At 42.4% G+C, this 22402-nt stretch overlaps 1 protein-coding gene across 1 annotated transcript in view; it reads right to left on the reverse strand.

The window, feature by feature from the left end:
• Positions 1–17386, reverse strand: part of Octbeta2R (Octopamine beta2 receptor) — a 43563-nt gene extending 26177 nt beyond the window's left edge. The window contains exon 1 of the mRNA XM_017144901.3: positions 17063–17386. The gene's annotated coding sequence lies outside the window, so the exon portion shown is untranslated. The remainder of the gene's footprint in view (positions 1–17062) is intronic.
• Positions 17387–22402: the final 5016 nt, after the last annotated feature.

Below are 22402 nucleotides of genomic sequence, written 5' to 3' on the forward strand. Positions count from 1 at the left end.
CATGGAAATGCAAACTTTTTCGGTTTCGGCCTCTGGGGGGCAAACGGAAGTTGGCTGGCATTAACAAAGAAATTTAAAGTCGCCCAACTTTAATTCGCCTGTCTGGCCCTTTTTTGATTGTTTTTATGGCGAATGTGTTTGTATCTTGCCTATATCTGTATTCTGTATCTTCTGTCACTTCTATTTTCTTCGTTTATTGTCACGTTAACAGCAATTTTCGTGCATAAAGTTTTACTTTCGATTTGGTTTGGGTCTCAGTTTCCGTTTCTGTTTCAGTTTCGCTTTTGGTTTTATATGTTTCATTGGCTCTGGCAGTTTGTTTGTTACTTTTTATTGTTCCATCAGTTGTCGGGACATTGTGTCTATATCGGGCTTATGTGTGTGTGTGCTTGTGTGTTGCCTGTTCGTGTCACTTAACGGTAAATTCAAATTACCATTTAATTTATCGCTGTCACCGTTATGGCTGTCGCTTGTCGCCTGTCGGTTTCCCCAAGCTGCCAGTTTTCGGGCCTGTTCTGTGCTGTTCTAAATTTATTGAGGAAAACCCTTGCCGCTCGCCATTTGCCGTTTGCCGTTATCCTTGCGCTCATATTTGGCCAAAGGAAATGACACGACAACGCTGACAATCTACCAACGAACTGGCGAATCTTAATTTAATTTCCAGCCAGCCCAGGTGATGGGGTGGGGCAAATAGAAAATATTGCCACATTTTGACACGTAGACAGGACAAAATGGTTACCCAGGAGAGAGGAGGAGGGGAGGCGGAGAGGAGGCCAGGTGCCTGCGAAGTATGCAAAAAGGTAAAAAGCCAAACGACTTGGAATGCACGTAACGGTAACGGTGATTTAATGCCATGCCAGATTATCTGCACCAGTATTTGTTGCATCCGAACGTGACACAAAGGGAAACATTAAAGTTTCGCCCTCCCTTAAAGCAAATCTCTTCTTTGCGGCAAACAACTAAATTTGAATGGATATATATGTATTTGAATATTGGATCCATCGCTACGTGACACGAATCGCTGGCGCCAGGCAATCACTGTTCAACTCCCCAAGCCCCAAACCCCAAACACCGGGTGTTGATCTCACGCGGCGACAACGTGACTCTGCTGCTAGATCCACCGAACGGAACCACCATCGGAACCACCATACCACTGACCATTAGTTGCACTTCCTGTGCAGACACCACAAAAAGCACCGCCGTCGCGGCCTGACTAATTTAACGAGCCACCGAGGCCTACTCACAAAAGTTCTTCATTAAAGCAACAAATTTTAATTTTAATTAGACCCTAACGAGATCCAGCCCAATGTTACACAGCCATAGAGGCGCTACATCGTGTGCCTAGTATCATACGCGTAGTTATGAATCTGGGCCCTCGGCATAGTTGCCTGGTTTTTGATGGGCTGCTTGCATACACTTAGATAAATTTTCAAAAGTATTTATAGAAGATTTGAAAAACTACAAATATAATTTATTAGATATATTTATAACTTTTAGATGTACTAATGGAGTACATCTTAAGAATGTTTCATACTCCATTTTATATCCCCATGGAATTTAAGGATATTTTCCTTTATAAATTTTCAAAATTATTTATAGAAGATTTTAAAAAGTACAAATATAATTTATTAGATATATTTCTAATTTTTAGAGGTACTAATGGAGTATTGATAACTACAGAGGAATACAAAAATGTAGGATACCATCTTAAGAATGTTTCTTACTCCCGTGTTTTTCTAACCCATTGGAATTTAAGGATATTTTCCTTTATCGATTAATAAACTCTCTTTGAATATAGGCACATTATTAAGGCTAAGTTACATTTTTTTGAGTAGAGAGCAGATTAAAAGCCTTGAATAGGCCCTTCCACGTTTTCGTAATACCAGGCAGAACCCATTTCGGGCGATGCAATTTTGATGAGTGCAGTGAAAGGGGCCAGGTGAGTCAGGCGTGGCAGGTGAGCCAGCTGGGCGCAGTGCAGCGCATAAAACGCTGTCGAGAGCACGGGCGTGGCGTGTCGCACACAAAAAGGTGCTGCCAAACGGGGAAAGGGGGTGTCTACACCCTGAATTCAGCAACACCTGGCCGACGAGATACACACCGAGCTGCGATGCTAGATGCGACGAGATACATTCATGTGCGTTTCATATTTTACAGTTTTGCAGTTAGTCCTGCAATTTATGCACAACAAGGGGCGACGACCAACCCACTTCAGCGTGAGCCAGACAGAGATGGCTGCGGACGGTGCTTTCATTTTGCAGTGAAAAGCGCTGTACTTACATTGAATTGCGAGTCGGCCATTCAGGGAGGGCCTTTAGAATGCCGTTGCCACCTGAGATTGCTGGCGAATGCTTGCGGCTGGCCCCGGTTGAATTTAAAGGATTCTCTCTGACTCGGCATTAAATTACTTTCCATGAAAATGGAAAATGCCTCTTAAGCTGCTTGGCAAAGGCAAGGACCTCTAAGGCCAAAGCAAAGGCAAAGGCATTCCCGTAAATTAAATTACTGCGGTTGGGCCAGTCGAATAACTAAGGCAAAAAGTTAGTTTTAACAGATTTCAAGCGAAATCAATTTGAGGCCAGAGCCTTGGCCACACTTTACGGGCCAAAACGGACGAATCAAACTTTGGTCCTTGGCCAGGCTTTCAGCTTAATTGCGCGCCTTTGTCGCCACTGTCGCATCTTTTTGGTCAGCCCCACTTTACGGGCCGCGGGCAGTGCAATCAAATCAGGAAGACGCTTGTCGAGAGTGTCATTTGCATGCAAATATAAAATTTATACTTATTTCTCTGTGGGCTCTGTGGATTGGCAGGCGCGAGCGGAGGTTTGTGTTTCCAGATGAGAGTGTTCGCGGCTTTCAGTTCAAGTTGAAATAAAAAGCCCTTTAAACGGGGTGGTTCTGCAGATGTAGCTGTGGCAATGCCAAATGGCAAATGGCAGGCAGTTCATTCTTCCCACGCGAAATTTAGTAAGTTAACGGCCCAGCAAGGACCCTCTAACTCGCACTCACTTTCGCGGTGCGATGGTGTCGGGGGATAAAAATAAACAAGCGACGAGCCATCCGCAGATAATGCACATAAAAGACCAGTCTCCTCCTGACTTTTCCTCTTTGGATTCGGCAGGAAACCACCCAGTATACCCCATCCCATCCCACCGCAACGCAGCTCAACTCATCTCATCTCATCGCAACTCAACTCGACACTCGTCTCGGCTTTGCTTTATGGCGTTAAGTGCGGCAGCGGCAGGTGATTATAACGCTGCCAACTTATATAGTCGACTTATATAGTTGCTAGAACTGCTAGAATGCTGAGAATTATTGCAAATAAACAGCTACCCGTTGGAGGCAGTGCAAAATGTACAAAATGTACACGGCAAAGTTTGGGAATAATCGTTTTGTGGGTATTCCCAAGATTATTCGACACAGAAATTTGAATATAAATTGCACTTGCAAATAAATATGTATGTGGATACAAAAAACAGGTAACAAAATATTTGATTATGATAGTTTAATAATAGTTTTTGCCTACAAACCCATTTCTGGTTTTAGGTGCTTTAGAACAATAAATGAAACTTTCTTATTAGTATTAAGCAATATATTTTGAACAAAATCCATTATGATCAATTGCAAAATATTGTTTTCTCTGTGTAGCTAAGAAAAAGGCGGAGGAGATGGCAAAACAGCAACAAACAATATATCAAGCTGATGAATGCTGACAGCGCGACACAATTTTCGCACGCAGTTGCGCCCGACGGGCAGCCAACCGACAAAAATGTCAAAAAATTGTTGATGCGATCAGGGAAAATGTGAAAATCGTCTGCCAAGTTGCAGCCGTCCAAAAAATGCTGGCACTAATTAAATGGCAACCGAATAGCACGGGACAAATGTAAAATGATCGAATACATTAGCTGTCGCCTTGGTGGAAATGGATGAATTATCCATGCGGAAATGTTGCTTCTCCGCTAAAACTGATACATTTTTATACATTTTATAAATTAGAAATATTATTGCTTAAATAAATGCCTTTAATATATATATTCTTTAATTATTGAATGTGTTCTATATGGAAAGTAAATATTTAATCACAAAGACCATATGGAAAATGTGAATTTTTTAGAGTTTACTGATTTGCTGAACTTTTTCCCCAGCTGACACATTTCAAAACAGTTGTAGCTTAAGTTTAAATTATTCATTTTCGTTTAATGCACCCTGCACATGCTGGTTATCTGTTGACATACATAATATTTTCAATTTGTAATTGCAAAAATTAGTTGGCGTTCCCACCCGCAGGCAGGGAAATCAACGGGTTGGCATTGCAATAAATTATGTGCGGTTTTAATTTTAGCTATCTTTAAATAAAACCGTCGGTCCATTTCGGCGGATGGGTTATTTATTGATCTTTCGGCTTTTCGGCTTACACATGTAGCATGTGTTGCACTGATTAGAGGATGTCGATGCCAATGCCAGGTGTGTGGGCGGCATCTTTTGATTTGTCTGTTTGTGCAGGGATGTGTAGAGGATGCAGAGGCACCTTGTCACCAACCAAACATAAACCACGGAGCTCCTTTGACCCCGGGTCCTATTTGCTTTGGTCTTTGCTGGCACAGACATTGTTGACATTCAGCCAGGCCTGGCCAACATAAACGACTCTCCTCCGGAATTGTTTGCATTCCGCCCCAGAGGCGTTGCAATTTTTGCATTATTTTTGTTTACCTCTGCGGTCTGACTTGTTTGCACCAATTAGCAGATTTAGTGCTTTGGCTGTTTCGTTGCCCGAGGCAAAATCGAAACGCCAGAATTGTCATCGATGCGAGGTGTGTGCTAATGGCACTTATTTTAAGCCCTACGGAATTCATTTAACTTTCCATTACGGCACTACGGGAATGCAACTAATTAATGCTGCCATTCGTTTAACTCATTTTGCACATCAGCTTCACATCAGCACGAGCATGGCATAATTCAATTTCAATTTTCCACTTGCCAATGGCTCCTGCAATCTTTGCCCATCAAACTAATTGCAGCATCAACGAGGGTCGGATGCGGTCACACGAAACTTTAATTTGATTACCGAGACACACACACAGACAGCTGCTTGTGGGTTTTGTGGGGCGTCTGTGAAGGTCGTTTGGGGGGCAGGAAAAGGGGAGGGAATGAGTACCGCAACACCCACAAGTCGTCAGCCGGCTGGGCCAAACATTTATTAGTTGTTACTTCTAGACAAATTTGAAAATTTACGTTCGCATTCATCTCCCGAGTTCCCGAGCTTTAAAACGGGTCGCATCTTAATGAGTTTCTCGTGTCGAGGGTTGATAAGAAAAGAGCCGCAGCTCGTTAGACCCCGGGAATTTGTGTAAACCTTTCGCTAAACACCCGTAAAGTAAGGGGATTTTCCGGGAAGGAATCTTTATAGCCCCATCCCCTTACAAATCCTGCTAACAATTAAGGACTTTACCTTGTCGCAGAAGCTTCTCTACATTCCAAGATTTTTCATTTAAAAATATTTAAAGTTCTAAAAATAATAGAATCTCTATTTTAAATCTTTGAATAACATTTCTATTTTTCCCACTTGCCTTCTTATCAGTTATGTTAAAATGGTATTAACACCTCCCTTTGTTTACATTAATGATGTATTTTTGTTTTGACTCACAGAGGGCTTACATTTTGCGGTAATTAGCCACATTCAATTTGTGTAACCACTCGCTTATGAAACCAGTTGAGTCATTTGGAAAAGCTTGAGCTGCAATGCCTCTGTTTCGCAGCATCAGCTTCTGGTTAATGGCTGGAAGCTGCAATAACCAACAGCTCTAGCATTAAAATTATTAATACGAATTTCATTGCATCTCCGAGAGCGCTACGTGATTTGTATGCTAATTGCATTGCAGCGCACAGATGATTTCTCAGCCACGCTGGCTGCCCTAGAAACAATTGGTAGAACTATTAGTCATTGCCAGCCAATAGCCAATGGTGTGGATTGTTTGATATAATGGGGCACTCTGCACAGCGAGAAAATTACCCATATCGAGAACGGGGAAAATGAGTGGATAAATAAACAAGATTTTATATCGCAAAATGGGGAGCCGAACGTTTCAGCGCGCTATTGTCATAAATCAACGGCGACAGGTCTTAAATTAGGAAATCTTGATACTCAATAAAACATTGCCTTTTGTTGTTATAATGGGAACGCTTCATCTTGTTGGAATAATTTTTTAGATTGCTATAAAGTATTTATTCTTAGTTTTAAAAGCGAAAAAGTAAATTGTAATAAAGATTTAGAGATTTTTATTGAAATGAATTCCCATTAGCCACCGCCAGTAAAGTCAATATTTAGAAAACTCGGAAAAAGTGCAAGAAGCAAACAACATGATTTACAACCCAATCTCTGCCGTCGATTTTCTGTGGGAATCCAAGCAAAAACTGAGCGCATTTCAGATAAATCAACGCTCAATGCCAGAGTACCTGCGACTAAGTCTAATTAGAACCGGAGACATAAAAACCGCTGCCCGCCAAAAGGTTCGCATGCCGGCATGACGAGATCTGGACAGAACAGAGGGTGTGTGATGACGACGATGGGGGAGTATTCCTACAATAGGGGGACTGGGGATTCGGGGCAGCCGTGAATGTTTGTTGCCGGGGTTGACTTGTTTGCAGCGGCTTAATTGATTGCTCGACTGATGGGGACCAGACAAGACCCTGATTGCAGTCCATTCCCCAGACCCCAGACCCCAGAACCACCCACTTTCACCCAATTGCTCCCACTCTCTTTGGCCGGTGAGCAGCAGCACTTTTGAATTGGCACGTGGGCGTTGAATTGAGCCGGAGCTCATTGCATCTGACCCACTCAGCCGGGGACTCGCATTAAATTTACATGAGCGGACAGGTCGGAACGGTGAATGGTGAACAATCGCCAGTCAAATGCACATCAGATCCACCAGTCATTTCTGGGCCACCATCAATGTCGGAGGTTCGGAGGTTCGGAGGAAAGTGCTGCCATTTCGCCTAAGGGGGCACTTTTCATCATTGGTATAAATGGGATGAGTCCGGACATCGATTGAGCATCGATTTGGGCGTCAATTGCCAGTTAACAGCGGGCCATTTCATTAGGCCAAAAACAGAACAACAAAAGCGTAATGATTCGGCTAGAGCGGAATTAGTTTTCGTCAGCTGGTGCGGCGACGTGGGACCCAAACAAAAATACAATTTTGTTAATTGAAAAACAACAACAGCGCAGCCAAATGGGCAATAACAATGGCAAAAGAGCACTGCAGTCGGGCGGACCGAGGAAGCTGCTTTTTATATGTACAATGTACATATACCTATAATACCTACATCACATCTCTCGGGGGCCGTGAACTTGAACGGCTCGAAATAAAAGCATTTAACAAGAGCAGCGCGGCCAGCAACAATTAAACGAAATAAAAATACCGAAATGTGTATATATAAGCATGTGTAAGTATTTTTAAAAGCGAACGACGCCAGCGGCCAGAGATTGTTTCTGGTGTTCTCAAATTGAATGAAAATAAATCATTGAAAATCCGCCGATGGATGGCAGGGCATGGCCTTGTTGACTCACTCAATCGAGTGCCAAGAGTGGAACGGAGAGCAGCTGGAAAACCACCTGGAGGTTGGAGTGTATTACGAAATAATGCACAGCAAGAAAACGCGTTAAATGGGGCAATAAAGCCGTGAGATATATTCGGGCACTAAAGGCCCAAAGAGTATTCTTAAAATAGGTCGTTATTCAGGTGGAACGATGTAATTCCCTCGAACATTGCTTTACTAGTAGCTGTAAATATTATTTTTGAAAATTGTGCTTCCAATGGCCCTAAAAGTGTATTCAAGCAGGCGTTTTAAACGATTTAGCTTCCGGTTTTGCCTTTAACCAAACAAAAGTATTGATGATATAATATCAAAATAACAAAGAACAATAAATAAAATATAATACAATTAAATAAATAATTATAATATTTATACTAGTTAAAGTATTCATTATCTTTTTTCTTTTTCATTAGAGGTTCTTTCTTAAAATCACACCATAAAGATTAGTAAGAGATAAGTGGTAGAGACTAACCAAAAACATATGCGCCCTATGCTTAATCTCATTTTTTCTCGGTGTGTTGTAAGTTTCTCATATTTGCCTGAACCATCGGTACTCATTCACACTTTACATGCCGGAACGCCACCGACTTAATGCATAATTGTTTATGAAGCGAGCACAAAAGAAATATTCTAAGTACACACTCGTGCATTGCGGCAATATAAGTACACCCAGACATTTAGAAATTTAGACATATACGTACAAATATACTGGAGACCCTATAGAGCCACGATGACTGAGACAAACAGAGGCAGCTATGATATGAATTTCAATTTAGAGTACGTGCTCATGGGGCGCTCGCATTTGGCGTCGCTCACGTAGCCGCAGTCTTAACCATTACAAATGCACTTATTAATAGAGAACTGGCTGAAAAGTTGACCCCGCGGTCAGCGATGATGCGGAATTTGTGAATGAGCTACTGGAGTATTACTGACCCATTGAAGTGGCCGGATTAGTGCTTCGCGGATCATAAAAGCAAATCAACTGTGATGGATGCCTCGGGCGCTTGAAGCTTCGAGCTAATTCAATTCAATAAAAGGCTATAACTCATCCACTCGCACACTTGCAATTTCCGTCAAGCACTCTTTTTTCTTTTCGCTATTTTATTGCTAATAAAAAGTGAACGAGTTTAATTTTAATAGCCAACTTTTTGACAGCCTCCGCGAATCGGATAAAAAATGGTTTGGTTTTTTATGAAAATGTGCAACTGACTCATGTGAGCCAGTATATGAAATGAAATTAATTGATGAAAATGAAAATTCTATCAAGTCTTAATTGCCATTGCCCGGGGGCAAATTCTACAAAGAGCCTGGACCAACTCAATAAAACGCATACGACCTGTTTTAATATCGAAAATGCCTGCCAACGCAGTGAGTTCCCTATAAAATGGGAATATTTCCGTGCTGGCCACTGTGATATCATCAAATGAGATCAGAACCAGCGCTTATCGGATATCGGGCCCATAAAGGCTGGCCACAATAGAATTCCCTCAATTAGCATATCTTTGTTCCCAGAGTATATCGAATCCGATACGTGCGGATAAGGTAAATGCGCTGCATTAATATTTATGAAGCCGGCTCGGTTGAAAACAGTTTTGCGGTACGCACCTGGCAAATAAACTGGCAAAAATACGCATACACAGATTAATAATTAATTTTATGTTTACTATGGAGCGTCGTCACACAAGAAGACGCACAATATTTGTCGTCCATCCGGATCCCCGGGGGAATTTCGTTTTCACTTATGTAGCTCCATAAATCGCCTGGCTACGGGGCATCTGCCAATTAAATGTAATATGTTGTAGTCGTAAAACGCTGGTCATCAAACCATAAAGAGCCCCAACAAGTGCAATCGCAATTACAAACGATAACTAAACTCAAACACACACAGAAACACACTCACGTTCCAGGGGAGCGGTGGCACACGCCATAAACACCATGAACACTATAAACACCACTAAGCTGTCGTCGTGCCGTCGAATAATCTTGGCATTACAAAGTGGAGAGCCCAATTTTATTATAATCTGGCAAGCAAATCAAAACACTTCACACCCAGTAAACAAACAAAGCAGCCCCAAACAGTGGACTGCCCTCCCCCCATCACCACCACCTCACCGCCACTGCGTTCCAATTGAAAATTCGATTCAACCATTAATGGGGACCCATAGAATAGATAATTGGCCATAAAGCTCATCTGTGTCCGCCGCTGGTGTGGCATATTAAAATATTGTTTGCCGTCGGATTTCGTTTAGAGCGTATATGGACCTACGTTCGTTGGCTATTTTTGCCCTCTTGTCTAATGTCCGATACATTTGGCATGAACAGAGTTAATAAACACAAAAATTGATTTGTGTACAGGCATTCGGCTTCTATTGCAGCTTAATGGAAACAAATAAAGACGATTAGCCATACGCGTAAGGGTATGAATGAACGATTGATGAGCGGTGATGGCTGTTGGCTGTGAAGCCAGAAAAGTTCCGAGAAACTGGATAAAATGAATGTTAAACGTTAAGTGAATGGGATTACAAATGCGGGTGTGACAAAACCAAACGTTGATTGACTGAGTAAGTGAGCTGTAATAAAAGACAGTTGACTATTTGTTAAACTAAGATTTAAAGTTGTCAAGTGAATATGTAATATCAATATTTAAGTCAAATCAAATAATTTCACAATTTTTGTAAAGAAGTTTAATTTACTTAAGGTATTTTTAATAAAAGTTTGTAATTTAAAAATGTATTTATTACGCGCTTAATGGTTTGAAGAGATCCATTTAAAAGGTGTACAATATTTCAAATTTAGAGCTGAAACAAAAATTAGGTCATGAATTAATTAAGCATATATTATTCGGCAACGCCTGTTGAAAATAGGCTAAAGTGGAGCCCCCCATCACTAGAACACAAATGTATTTGAGCAAATACTTTCGATTTATAGTGCATTCAAAGCCGGCCAATCAAGTGTGAATATATGCACGGCTCTATAGTGGCAGGCACTCGATGATGAGTGCTTATATGGCACTCGGCCGACTGCAAATGGAAATTATTACAGTGCAAACATGGCGAATGCGTAATTTTCAATTAATTTGATTTCGTTATTGCTGTTGCAGATGTCGATGCTGCTGACTCGGCTGCTGTGCAAAGTCAATTAAGAATTTAGTGCAATTCAAATGTGCCCCATCTTCCAATGCGTTTTGAAATAAAACCTCCCCGCCCGTTGATTAGTTTGTTCGCCTGGCTGCTCAATGCTGGAAAAATTATTGGAGCTTCCCATTTGGCCTTTTGAACTTTGGCCGCGCGGTCTAAGGCGAAATATGTAACCATGCAAACAGCAAAAACTTAAATTATATCAGAACCACTCCCCTTTTCCTACCCTAGTAATGCGGTTGCATGGCAAACTAATTAAAACTTGAGCGATTTCTTGAGTTGCAGACAGCGCTTGCTTGTTTTCCCATCACTTCTTCTTTCTTTATTTTGATTTTTATTTTCATTTTCATTCATTTGCATTTGCGACTCCTGCTGCAGCTTTGGCTTTAATTTTTAATTCACTTCCCTGCGCCATTCCAGCGCGATTTGTTTGCTTTCACTTTCATTAGCATAACACTTGGCCCGGCCAACTCCATTGCGGAGTTTTAAATTGAAATCTGCAGACTGTATAAATTATGAAATTAACTTTTTAAGCCGGACCTTTGACACAGTCGGACTGCTCTAATTGACTCCGCTTGTGGAGGATTGCTAAGCCGGTTATCCCTTATCCTTTACTTTTCTCCGCAAATATTCTTCTTTTTCATCTCGATTTTTTTGTGAACCGTGGGACTGGGAGCTGAAAATCTATCACGCATACGCACTGTTTTCACAAATCCCTGCCACCCCGTTGGTAAGCTGGTTTCGGAAAAAGTTCACTTCCCAACTTGTTCGCTTTTTGTTTGCTTTTCATTGCCAAATCCAAATCCTTTTTTGTGCCCGGCCAGAGCATATTCAACTTGGCTTTTAGGGCAACAGCAGCCGCTCTCGTCTGAATGTATTTTTTGTGTATTTTTATTGACAGGCCGACGGAAGGCAAAAGGAATGGCGGAGCAAAGCGCATTTACTGCTCAATGCTCAGGTGTTGAGCCTGTCGTGTTATTCTTTCGTCCCCCCACCTGATTTGCATACTTTTTCGACTATTTTTCCATTTGCTTCCTTTCGTTTCGTTTATCTCCCGCCGAGTGCTGGCGCCCAAAACCTTACCCTCCATCCATAAAAAGGATTCAGGTTCTGGCCCAAATTAAGCAGACAATTCAGTCCTCAAGTGCAGGCGCACACAGCATGAGTGAAATATTGGCAGAACCACCCAACCACCCAGAAACCATCCTATCCGGACAGATCTCTCCGTAGCCACAGTGGGCCATTAATTGCGTCGCGCTGGGGCAACCACAAAGCCGAGGCCAAGAACAGAACAAAGGGTTATCTTGACTGGGGACTGGGCCAAAACCGCAGCGGCGGGTGGGCGGGTAACTGGATCTGAATGTGGTCATCAGATAATGTTAGTTAGTCGCTGCGACTTGGGCCCTTGCCATTTATCTTCGTCTCGATCAAAGTTCCCGTTGCGATTAACATGTGTCAAAGTTTGCGCTTCAATGAGCTTTAAATATTTGATTTGTTTTGTCTCGTTTTTGTATTTTTTTTTTTTTCGTTTTTTGTGTGGGTGAGCCAGCAAGAAAAGTGTGTCAAGTTTTTCCCACTTTCCAGCCTCTCGGTTTTTGAGGGGGATGTTTCGGATACGGTTGTTGCGGTTGCCTTCGTGTCGAGCACTTCAAAATGTTTAGGTCTCACCGCAGGTATAAATACATTTATTTATTTTTACACCCCTGCAAAGGATATTCAATTTTCCGTAGATGATACAAGAGGACGACTCTGGTCTAAGAAAGAGAAACAATTTTAAATCTGCTCAATAAATAATACCATTTGTGCTCGTTAGAATGGTTAGGGAAAATGCGTTCAAAGCTTTAAAATTAAATAGATTTTCTTTTCTTCAATGAGAACTGGAGGGTATTCCGGATTCTATGCAAGACTACTATTTTCATTTCCATTCCACATACTTATATGGCTGACTGCTTTCTGCTGTGCATAGCTGTCTCTGCCAAGTTTGGACATTTTCTAACCAAATGCTGGCCATGCTTTCCACACACTGTGCCAAAGTGTCTGCTTAAGGGGCCGTTTGGACGGAGTTTTAATTCTTTAACTCTGCTTTCCGATATGCTGAACAGGCCGGCGGACGACGGCTGACAGGCAATTAAAAACGCTGGACAAGTCGGAGCCCCAAAAGCGCAGCTCCTTCGCCTCTGCAGGCCAATAAATCAGGACCCGGCGACAAGGGAAGGACATCAAACGGACACTTGGCTGCGGGCAGTGCAGCGCAGGCCATTTCAGTCCAGTTCAGTCGCAGTCCAAGTGCGAATTAAAAAGGGAAAATGGCCGAGGGATAGCAAGAATCTGTGTATATAAAATTCAATTAGAATTCTATTTTATTTTGTATTTTTCGCTCTTCTTTCAGCGCCTTCTTATCGCTTGCAGCTTTTCTAATCAAGCGGACAGACGGCGGACATTTCCTTCCTTCCTCAGCGGCCTTTGTTTCTGCCTTTCTGCTGCCTTTCTATTCCCTTGTAGCTCGAAGTTGGGAAAACGAGAAGCCGCCCAGAGGCCATCAAATCAAGCGGAAGGAGAGCGGTCCCAACACAAGATTTTCACACTGCTTCATTTGTTCCACGGCGCCAACTTTCATTGCTCTTTGTGTGCGTATTGGTGCGGCAGTTTTTCGTACCCCGTACTTGTAAAAAGCCAAGGGTATATGGGCTTTAAAATATTCCCAAAAAAATACACTCAAAAATTGCTTAATTTATATAGAGCAAGTAATCGGGAGATTTAATTATTGAGTCTAATAAATACTTAACTATCCTAAAATAAGCAGTAAGATTTAGTTAGCATAAATTAAGTGATATATAAAATGGTATTTTTGGTACCTAAGCTTACTTCTTCTCAAGCATTAGATGTGTATCATATTTAAAATATATATATTTTTCCCAGTGAGTACTAGGTATCGCTTATTCGAGGCGCTCGACTATTCATCCCCCTGCCCTTTGTAGGTGTGTGTATGCGAATGCTGTGGGCCTTGTCGATAATTTTCTGCCTTTCTACACACTCAATGGCTGCCTTTGACACAGCCACGAGAACATCTTCGGCGTGGCAGCGCTTTTGAAACCACAAATTACATTGAAAATTCCTGCTTGATTGAAGTTGATTGAGCAAGAAAATGCCGACAACGCCCCAGATTCGCTGGCGGGCAAAGACACATAGCATAACATCTCCGCATTTCCCCCGAGGAGTTGCGTTTTGGGGAAAAGTTTTAAACACCTGTCGTCTCGCTTTGTCATCGCCTGTGTCATTAAGTATATGCGCACTGGGGGATGGTTGGGTGTTATATATGTACGGGCGTTCGATCGGCCTGCGGTTATTTGCCGATTTAACGTGTATTTCCGATACATGCCGCAAGCCAGCTTCGCCACTCGAAGCTCAAAGTATCATAATTAATGAGCCAGCCCACCTCCGAGCCAAAGCCCGCCCTCCACCGCAAAACTAGGCGTGGCCGCTCGCCAAAGTGTAATCTCATTTAAATTGCATTTTCAACGGGGGCCGCCAGCAAAAATACAATCGCATTAAGGCCTGCATTTGACGCACTTTGGCTCGCCATTTTGCACTTCCGTTTTCGGCCATTAAAGTTGAAAACGCATTTTGGGTCCTAATTCCCAGTGATAACAGTTTTGTTTAAGCGTTATAATGATTGTTGCAATTCGCATTACTATATTTATAGTAATCAATAAATCGTAATCTATTTGACCCTCTGAGAAAAAATTGTTCTGATAAGCAAACTACTGATTATAAAATACTGTTGAATCGGACAAATCAATTCTATTATCAAGTTACACTTGGAATATAATGTTTTATAAAATCTCCTGAGTAGTTCTTAAAATGGAATTTAGTTCTTAGAGTTAGAGAAATTCAATAGTTTATATATCGTATATTTAAGGGGAGATAAAGATGATTGCTACATGTAAAGTATAATTTAAGATTTGTTATCACCTTGAATACTGCTAATGACTCCACTCCACAATTAATCCAATTGAAAGATAATAACCCTCTTATAAGCTAACCCGACTCGTAAAATTGCCTTGCTCAATCAGCTCAAAATCTTAACGCTCGCTGAGCTCTGGACATAAAGCCTCGCCAGCTAAACTGTCTTTTATCACTGAAGCGTACTGTATTTAATTTATGGAAGCTGTAGATTGGTTTACGTATAAGCTGATTGCGAGATTATTGTGCAAACACTGGGACCGTTTTGTCTGGCATACAGCAATGCTATGGGGTAAATGTCGCCAGACAGTAGACACTCAAAATAAGACAAATACTAGATTGTTAATTAATATCAAATATTATTTAGTCTGATACTCACCATTTAGTAAATGGATGGCAATCGCAGATTCCCATTGCCGAAGAGCTGCCAAGAGCCTGAAAGCCAAGTCAACAGCCAAACAAAACACACAGAAGATATTCGGAATGGCTTAGGGGGAACCGAATTTGCATTTGAAATCTGGAGAGTTTTGGCTCCGAAGAGTGGAAATGCAAATCGAATAAATAGAAAATAAATAGAAGGCACTGGCAAACAAAATCACTCAGTGCACACAGAACGACCGGGAGAGAGGCACTGCCTTTAAAGAAATGACTTTGCCATCATCCGCCCATTGTCATCATCATCATCTTCGCCCTCCAAGATTCAAGACTCTGTGGATGCGTTTGTTGTGGCTTTCAGTGTGTGTGTGTGTGTGTGTGTGTGTGACCCCTGGGGGCATTGGCAGTGGGTTGGAAAAGTGGGTGGAAAGACGGGTGAGCTGGATTCTGGGAGGTGCAGAAATGCTGACTATGCTGCTCAGCCCGGTCATGTTGCGTGCCGAGCAGCTTAAGTCGTTATGAGATGACAATTTCTATACCGACTGAATTGCGACTGAGCTGCGACTGCGACTGAGCAGCGGCAATATCAACACTTCCGTTTGGAGTACACTAAAAAAATATACATTTATACGGACTATTCACTATCTAAAGTATTATATGTGCCATAAAAAATATAAATTCGGATTGAAAAACAATTATTCCCATGGAATTGCGGTTCAGGGAACATATAAACTTTTATGAACGATCGGGGAATTTCTTGCGATTGTTTAGGAATAGAACTCCCTTGTGAGCGAGTAATGTGAGTGACACACTTGCCCACTCACAAGGGAATTTATGTGATGCAAAAGAGGGAATTGAACCAATGAAATGTGTAATCATACTTTTCTATATAAAACGACTGGGTAGTTTTAATATCATTATAAAAATTATACAATAAAATACATTTTAATTGTGTTTCGGTTTTAAGCTCCGATCAATTTTCCCAAAAGCGATTTATAAATTTTTTGATCAAAATTGTAAAGACATCTTAAAAGTTCAAACCGGAATTTCCCAGATGTTTTTGGTTCAAAAGTATAAATTGGAATTGATAAATAGGCATTAACTTTTAGGTACTCCTATATCTTAAACCATACAAATTGGTTATTAATTCTAAGCATTGGCACCCACTTAAATCGAGTTTTCCTTCAAGATGCTAATAGACCATCGATCATCGTTTATGATATTTTTTTATGTGTATTCCTCTACCCCTTACGCCCCCTTTCAGCCACTTTGATTGCAGTGCCCGGGGCACTTGGCATCACAAGTGTGTGTTCGGCTGTGGGACTTGGCTTATAGACAACGTTCTCGGGCCCGATGAGTGGCTCTGCCGTCGGTGATTCGCTTTGGCAGTTCTTATTTATGTTATCGCCATCGTCGCGGTGGCGATTGCTTCTGGTTATATATTTCTCCGCCATCGTTGGACTCTCGATTGTTGCATTTTGCATTTGCACTGGGCACATAACAAATAACTCTGGTGATTGCGATTAGGGTTTGTGCATATTTCACTGTGTTTCGCTAAGCGTGTTTTCTCCTTTGGCCATTTGGCATGTAAAACTAAACGAACGTGCGGCGGGTGGCATTTTGTTTGTTTTATATGTACATATATACATATTATATATTTGCGCGACAACATTTTATTAATTGCACAAAATAATCACAGAAATGAAACCGAAAAACTGAAACGGCGACAAGCAAAGCGGAAAAGCACAAGGGCAAAGAGACAAGAGCAGATGCAATAATATTTTCCCGATTATATATTTTCCGCGAAGGCTGCTCACTTTTTGTTTTAATTTGATTTTCGCACAAGAGATGTATATATTTTTCTTAAATTAACTGCAAAATGCATTTGGCGGCCCAGCGGAAGTGCGCTCGCACAATGTCACAGAAAAGCGACGGCCAACGCTGCGTATACGCAATGGCACGCGCGCGCGACATTATCCGAAATTCATCCGTACCGTTGGCCGCAATCAATGCGCTTGTAATCTCCAGCTATAATCATTAATTCGCCGCTGCTGCTGCTGCTGCTGCTGCTGACTGCTGTTGTTACCATCTACCCCCTCTCTCTTTTTTTTTTGTTCTGGGACCTCTTCTCTAAGAATCCGAACCAGAAACAGAAAGAAAATCGTAATCGAAATCTGTAGCGCGCCTATTTCCTCTCAGCATGCGACTGCGACTGCGAATGCCAGCGGCCTTACGAATATTTTGAACGGGCCAAAATGGCGAGCGGACTGCGAACAGCGGACTGCGGCTGCGAACTGCGACTGCGGCTGGCTGACAGACGAATGAACTGCCGAATTTCCCTGAGCGGCGCACGAAGCTCGGAAAGTCGAAAACTCGGGAACTCGGAAACTCGGAAGCTCACGGATACGTACGGACACACTGACACACTTACAGGCTGCGTTCCCAGCTCGGAATGTGCCCCAATACTGCGACTGCCACTGCCACTGCGACTGCGAATACACACGGAGCTCCTCAGCCGCCGCTTCCGTCCGCTGCCGCAGAGAGCCGACCGAGGCTGAGGCGTCGGCAGCGCGCATGTTGCACTCAAAGTGGGCCGCCGCTCAGTCGCTCAATTCGAATTCAGTCGCCCATTCGCCCGCTCACCCACTCAAGCGCTCAGAGGCGAAATCCGCTCGGCTGTTACTGTTAGTCGGCTGTTAACTGCTCGGCCAAACGGCCTGTAAATGTGTGTTAATGGGTTACAGCTTTACAGAGCTGTTGCTGCAGCAGACGAGAGATGCTACTTAATCAATGGGAAAATGTGACTTTTGTAGAAGAGCTACCTAACATTTAGCTAATTTCCCAAATTACAGAGAACTTTTTAACTCTGGAACTCTTAACTACAAAAATGGTTTAAATAAATTTGTTTAAATGGATGAAAGTATATTCACATTTTTGAAAAAACACTTTAAATTGGCAATAAACATTTTTCATTTGTATTTTCCAAGAAATACGAAAAAGGAACAAATTGATTAAAAACTAAATTGTCCGGAATATGAAAAGGACTCGTATAGTTTAGGTTATTAGCTACTTAAAATATTCGGTAATAAACTGATGGGTCCAAATTACGATTAGGAAACCATAAAAAATACATTTTGGTCAAAAAAACTCAAATACCTATTTTCATTGTTAGTATAGGTTATTAGCTCTCTTGATTTATGCAAATTACAAAAAGAAAAACCATAAAAAAACAAATTTATTTCCAAATTGAATTGCATCACAAAGTACCAAAATTTGTGGCAGTTAAGGATAGGGTTGTAAAATACAGACAGGAAATTTGGCAAAAGCTGTAGCTTAGACTTCCCCCGCAACTGTTGCTCTGGCTTGATGAAAATGTTACGCATACGCCGTGCTGTCTGATTGTGCTTGTACTACAAGCGGCTCAATATTGGCGTGACAGCGCGGGCTGTCTAAGCCATTAAATGCATGACAAATTTGGCTTGTCAACAAGCGGAAGACGAGGCAAAAGTTTTCCCAGGCATAAATTAGCGCTACGCAGCTCGCAGCTCGCCCACGAAAAAGTCGCAAAGTAAATTCCAATTAAAATTTCAGCGTAAATTCCGCAAAATGTAAATTATTTGAAATGAAGTCGTCGTCGGTCGTCGGTCGTCGCTGGTTGTTGTAGCGGTGGCAGCAGCCGCTTTTGTCGGTGTTTTTGCATTTGTGGTTGCGGCGGCGCCAGTCGACAAACACCCGTCGCTGAAAAGAGGACACATACTACGGCACACCAATGCCATCCCATCCTAAAACCCATCCCCCAAGCACATCCCGTACGTAATCACCCCTTTTCAGCGTTCAGTTAAATTGTTTGTCTTCGCTTGACGTGCTCCCAGAATCCCGTCATCGAAATCCGAACTTACGAACTTAGGGCCGGGCTAAGAGCGCCCCGCCACTTGAAATTGCTTTGTGGGGGAATCCTTTAAGTAGACTATAAATACCACCATCCCTCTAACGCCGGCGATGGAGGAATAACGCCTTGCAGCAATTTTGACATCAAACGTCTTCACCTCTCGGAACCTGCATGCACATACACACATATATCGATATATTGACGGGCTGTCAGGAAAGTCTGGCATTGCCAGCAGATATGCGCGCACACGTGGGACTATTAGACTTCAATAAATTCAATTTACACAAATTTCAAATCCAGCGCCCAACCCCCGACACGATGGAACGCCCTTGGCACAGGACGCAACCTGCATCCGCAAACAAATCAAAAGGCAAATACATAAAAACAAGGTCGAAATCGATGGGGTCAGTGCGACTGCTAGATGCCCTTCACTTGAGAACTTTAATTGAAAATTTTAATTATATTTTCATTATGTACGAGTGTAAAGTACCTTTCACTGACATATTTAATAAATTAAATTGGTACACTTTATGAAAATGTATGACCTACTTTATTATTTTCCTTTTATTTCAAAGAATTTTTCCCAGCAAAACTAAATAAAAAATTTCCCTGTTTCTGAGCTAAAGCGAAAACTAATTGCCTTTTCAATGCCTTGCAAAATTGTGTATCAAGTTATTACTACAGTTGGCAATTTCTTTAAGGGAAAAGATTCCAATTTAAATCGAATGCCGTTGCCGCCAGTTAATCTCACTGAGGGTATTTTTCCGAGCAAGAGTCAATCCTTATGCCAACTCATATAAACAAGGCGCTCGCTCCACATGACATATACAAGCAAATTTAAATTGGGCGCACGTCGTTGGGGCAAACATCAAGGGACCATCGGTCCCGAAAGCCTTGCTTTGCCTTTGACTCCCTGCCACCCTGATATTAGGCGTGTTTGCGGCAATATAACCAAAAAGTATTGCCACAAGCCTTCAGCTGCATCTGTCAAGCATTTTCGGCGAGGAGTGTTGGTTAAAGTGGCCAAGGGAAAGGAAAGGATGCAGTACTAAGCGGATTCCACGGAAAGCAGGGAGCAGGAAACCTGCTAAATTGCCAGGCGACAGACGCGGCTGTCATACCCTCTCCACGGACCACAGATGCCGCTCAAATGCAGCTCAATATGCGACGTTCGACACTCGACGCCAAACTGTTTGGGCCAAAATCGAACGCAGCGTGGCATGCGGGCAGCATAGCAAATGACTTTTGATTGACATGTTTGACATTTTGCACGACTGGCAAAAATTGCTGGATCAGCCCCCAGCCACGCCCACATTTATTGCATTTTAAATGCGTCAGCATAATTCTCCACTTTCTGTTTTTTTTTAATAAAACTTTGTGCACAAAAAAAAAAGGTATCTGAATATATGGCAAGCTAAAAATAAACGTTTCCAATAACTGAATAAGTTTTGTAATAGCTTCAAGTTGCCCCATTAAATTAACCATTTCTATTCACTGCAGAAACTAAATGTAATAAATTTAATTTCCTAAGTAGTTGGAAAATTCGTTTTCTATTTGTTTCTTTTCGTCCATATTTTGGAAATGTGGGAAATTGAAAAGCTTGCAGCTTTCTCTGGGGGGAAAAACCAACAATCCACACCCGGAGTAACTATCCCATGTGCTCGGCCATCCCAAAAGTTGCCGCTGCTTCAATTGTTCCAAAAGGAAAATAACCTCAAGACCCTCTCGCCTGCGCATGCTTTCTCCAGCTGGTAAAAAGGAAAACAAAGAATCCGCCCCTTACATGTGGGCGTTAGATGTGGGATGAAGTGGGTGGGGGCGGGGTCCTTATACACACAAACATTTGCACAGTTCAATGCACAATTGATGGCAACAAAGCGCAAATGGAAGCGCCGCTCCTAGAGCTACGCCAACAATACCCAGCATATGAGTGGATTATGGCCCAGCAGGCAGTGGCAACCGATTCGATGCCACATATGAGTATGCGATGCGATTCCATTTCGTTTGCTTCACCAAATTATGGCCGACATGCGGTCGGTCGCCGGGGAAGCTGGAGCTGCCAAAGGGCCACTAATGATGACTAAAGTCCATTAAGTCGCCCATGTCAGCAGCAGCAGCAGCAGCGGCAGCGGCCAAAGACAATGGTCGGTGGCCACCGAGGAGCGGGCCCAATTGGCCATCAAATGGGCCAAAGGACATGGGGCCCGGATCGAATTATTTGAATGCCGCAGGGCGATGGATAGACTGATGGGGATCTTAACCTCTCATATTCAATATTTAAATAACATTACCGCAGGGATTGGCAATCCTAGGAAATCCTAGCTTCAACAAAATCAATCTCTCTCTTCAGCAAAACTAATTAAAAACCCAAAGTTTGTTAAAGCAAAGTAGTGTGGAAAAGTTTCCCATTTTAATTTAATATATAGCATACTTTACAGAGCGCTTTTGAGGTTCGGGCCAAGTAAATAGCCAATAACCATCGATTGGCAAACGTGCAAAGTGCAACAGCTGCTTGACAATTACGGTTTGTGCGCTCCGGCCGCTGGCAAACATATTAAAATTATAATGCCTACAAAACCAGATTACTGGGCCCGAAATCATAATCGAATTATGAACAAATGGTTGCCGCAAAACCATTTAATTGACTTTTGCACCGAACGGCCAGGGAAACAAATGCAATAACAATAATCGTCATAAACATGGACATAATGTAATATGTATTTCGTGCGGCCGAGGGAAAGGGCCATAACATAACCCCCTGTGGTGGTCCTGTAACCACCTACCTACTACTTCCTGGACATTTGGACAGCTGAACATTTGGGCACCTGGGCAGCTGGCCCAGCTTCCCCAGCTGGGGAAGCCAACTAACGACGAGCAGCAGAAAGCCATTTGACTAATGGATGCTCCTGCTGCTCCATCCTGCCCCTTCCCTTCCCAACTTGGCCCACAAGTCGCAATCTCTGGCCGGCTTTCAGTGACGGTTTTGCCCTGGCTTTGGTTCGGCTTTTGGTTTTGGCTTCTGCCCCACAGCCATGGCCATATCCTGTATCCATGGGTGGTGCTGTGCCAGTGCGTGTGTGTGCCTGTCTGACTGTGTGATTTTGCGGATTTTGTCGAAATTACGAGCACGTGACAAAATCAACAAAATTAATTAATAAACTTTGCCAAGAATTTCCGTTGCTGTCGCCTCTTGTGACAGTTCTCATACGGCAATCCAGCAATCCAGAAATCAGGCAGTCCGTGTGTGTGTTCGAGTATCTGAGTATCTGGGCGTTGTAAATGTGGCACACTTTAACATGAGCAATTTCCCTGCCTTTGATGGCCTGTGCGGTTAATCGGAATGGCAGTCTAAATTCTGGCACAATTCTCAATCAAAACCTTAGAGAATGCCGTTCATTAAGTCCTTAGGCAATTAAATTCCAAACTCGATTAAACTTTTTCGCCA

This window comes from Drosophila takahashii, chromosome 3R (assembly GCF_030179915.1).
Source record: "Drosophila takahashii strain IR98-3 E-12201 chromosome 3R, DtakHiC1v2, whole genome shotgun sequence".
NCBI lineage: Eukaryota > Metazoa > Arthropoda > Insecta > Diptera > Drosophilidae > Drosophila > Drosophila takahashii.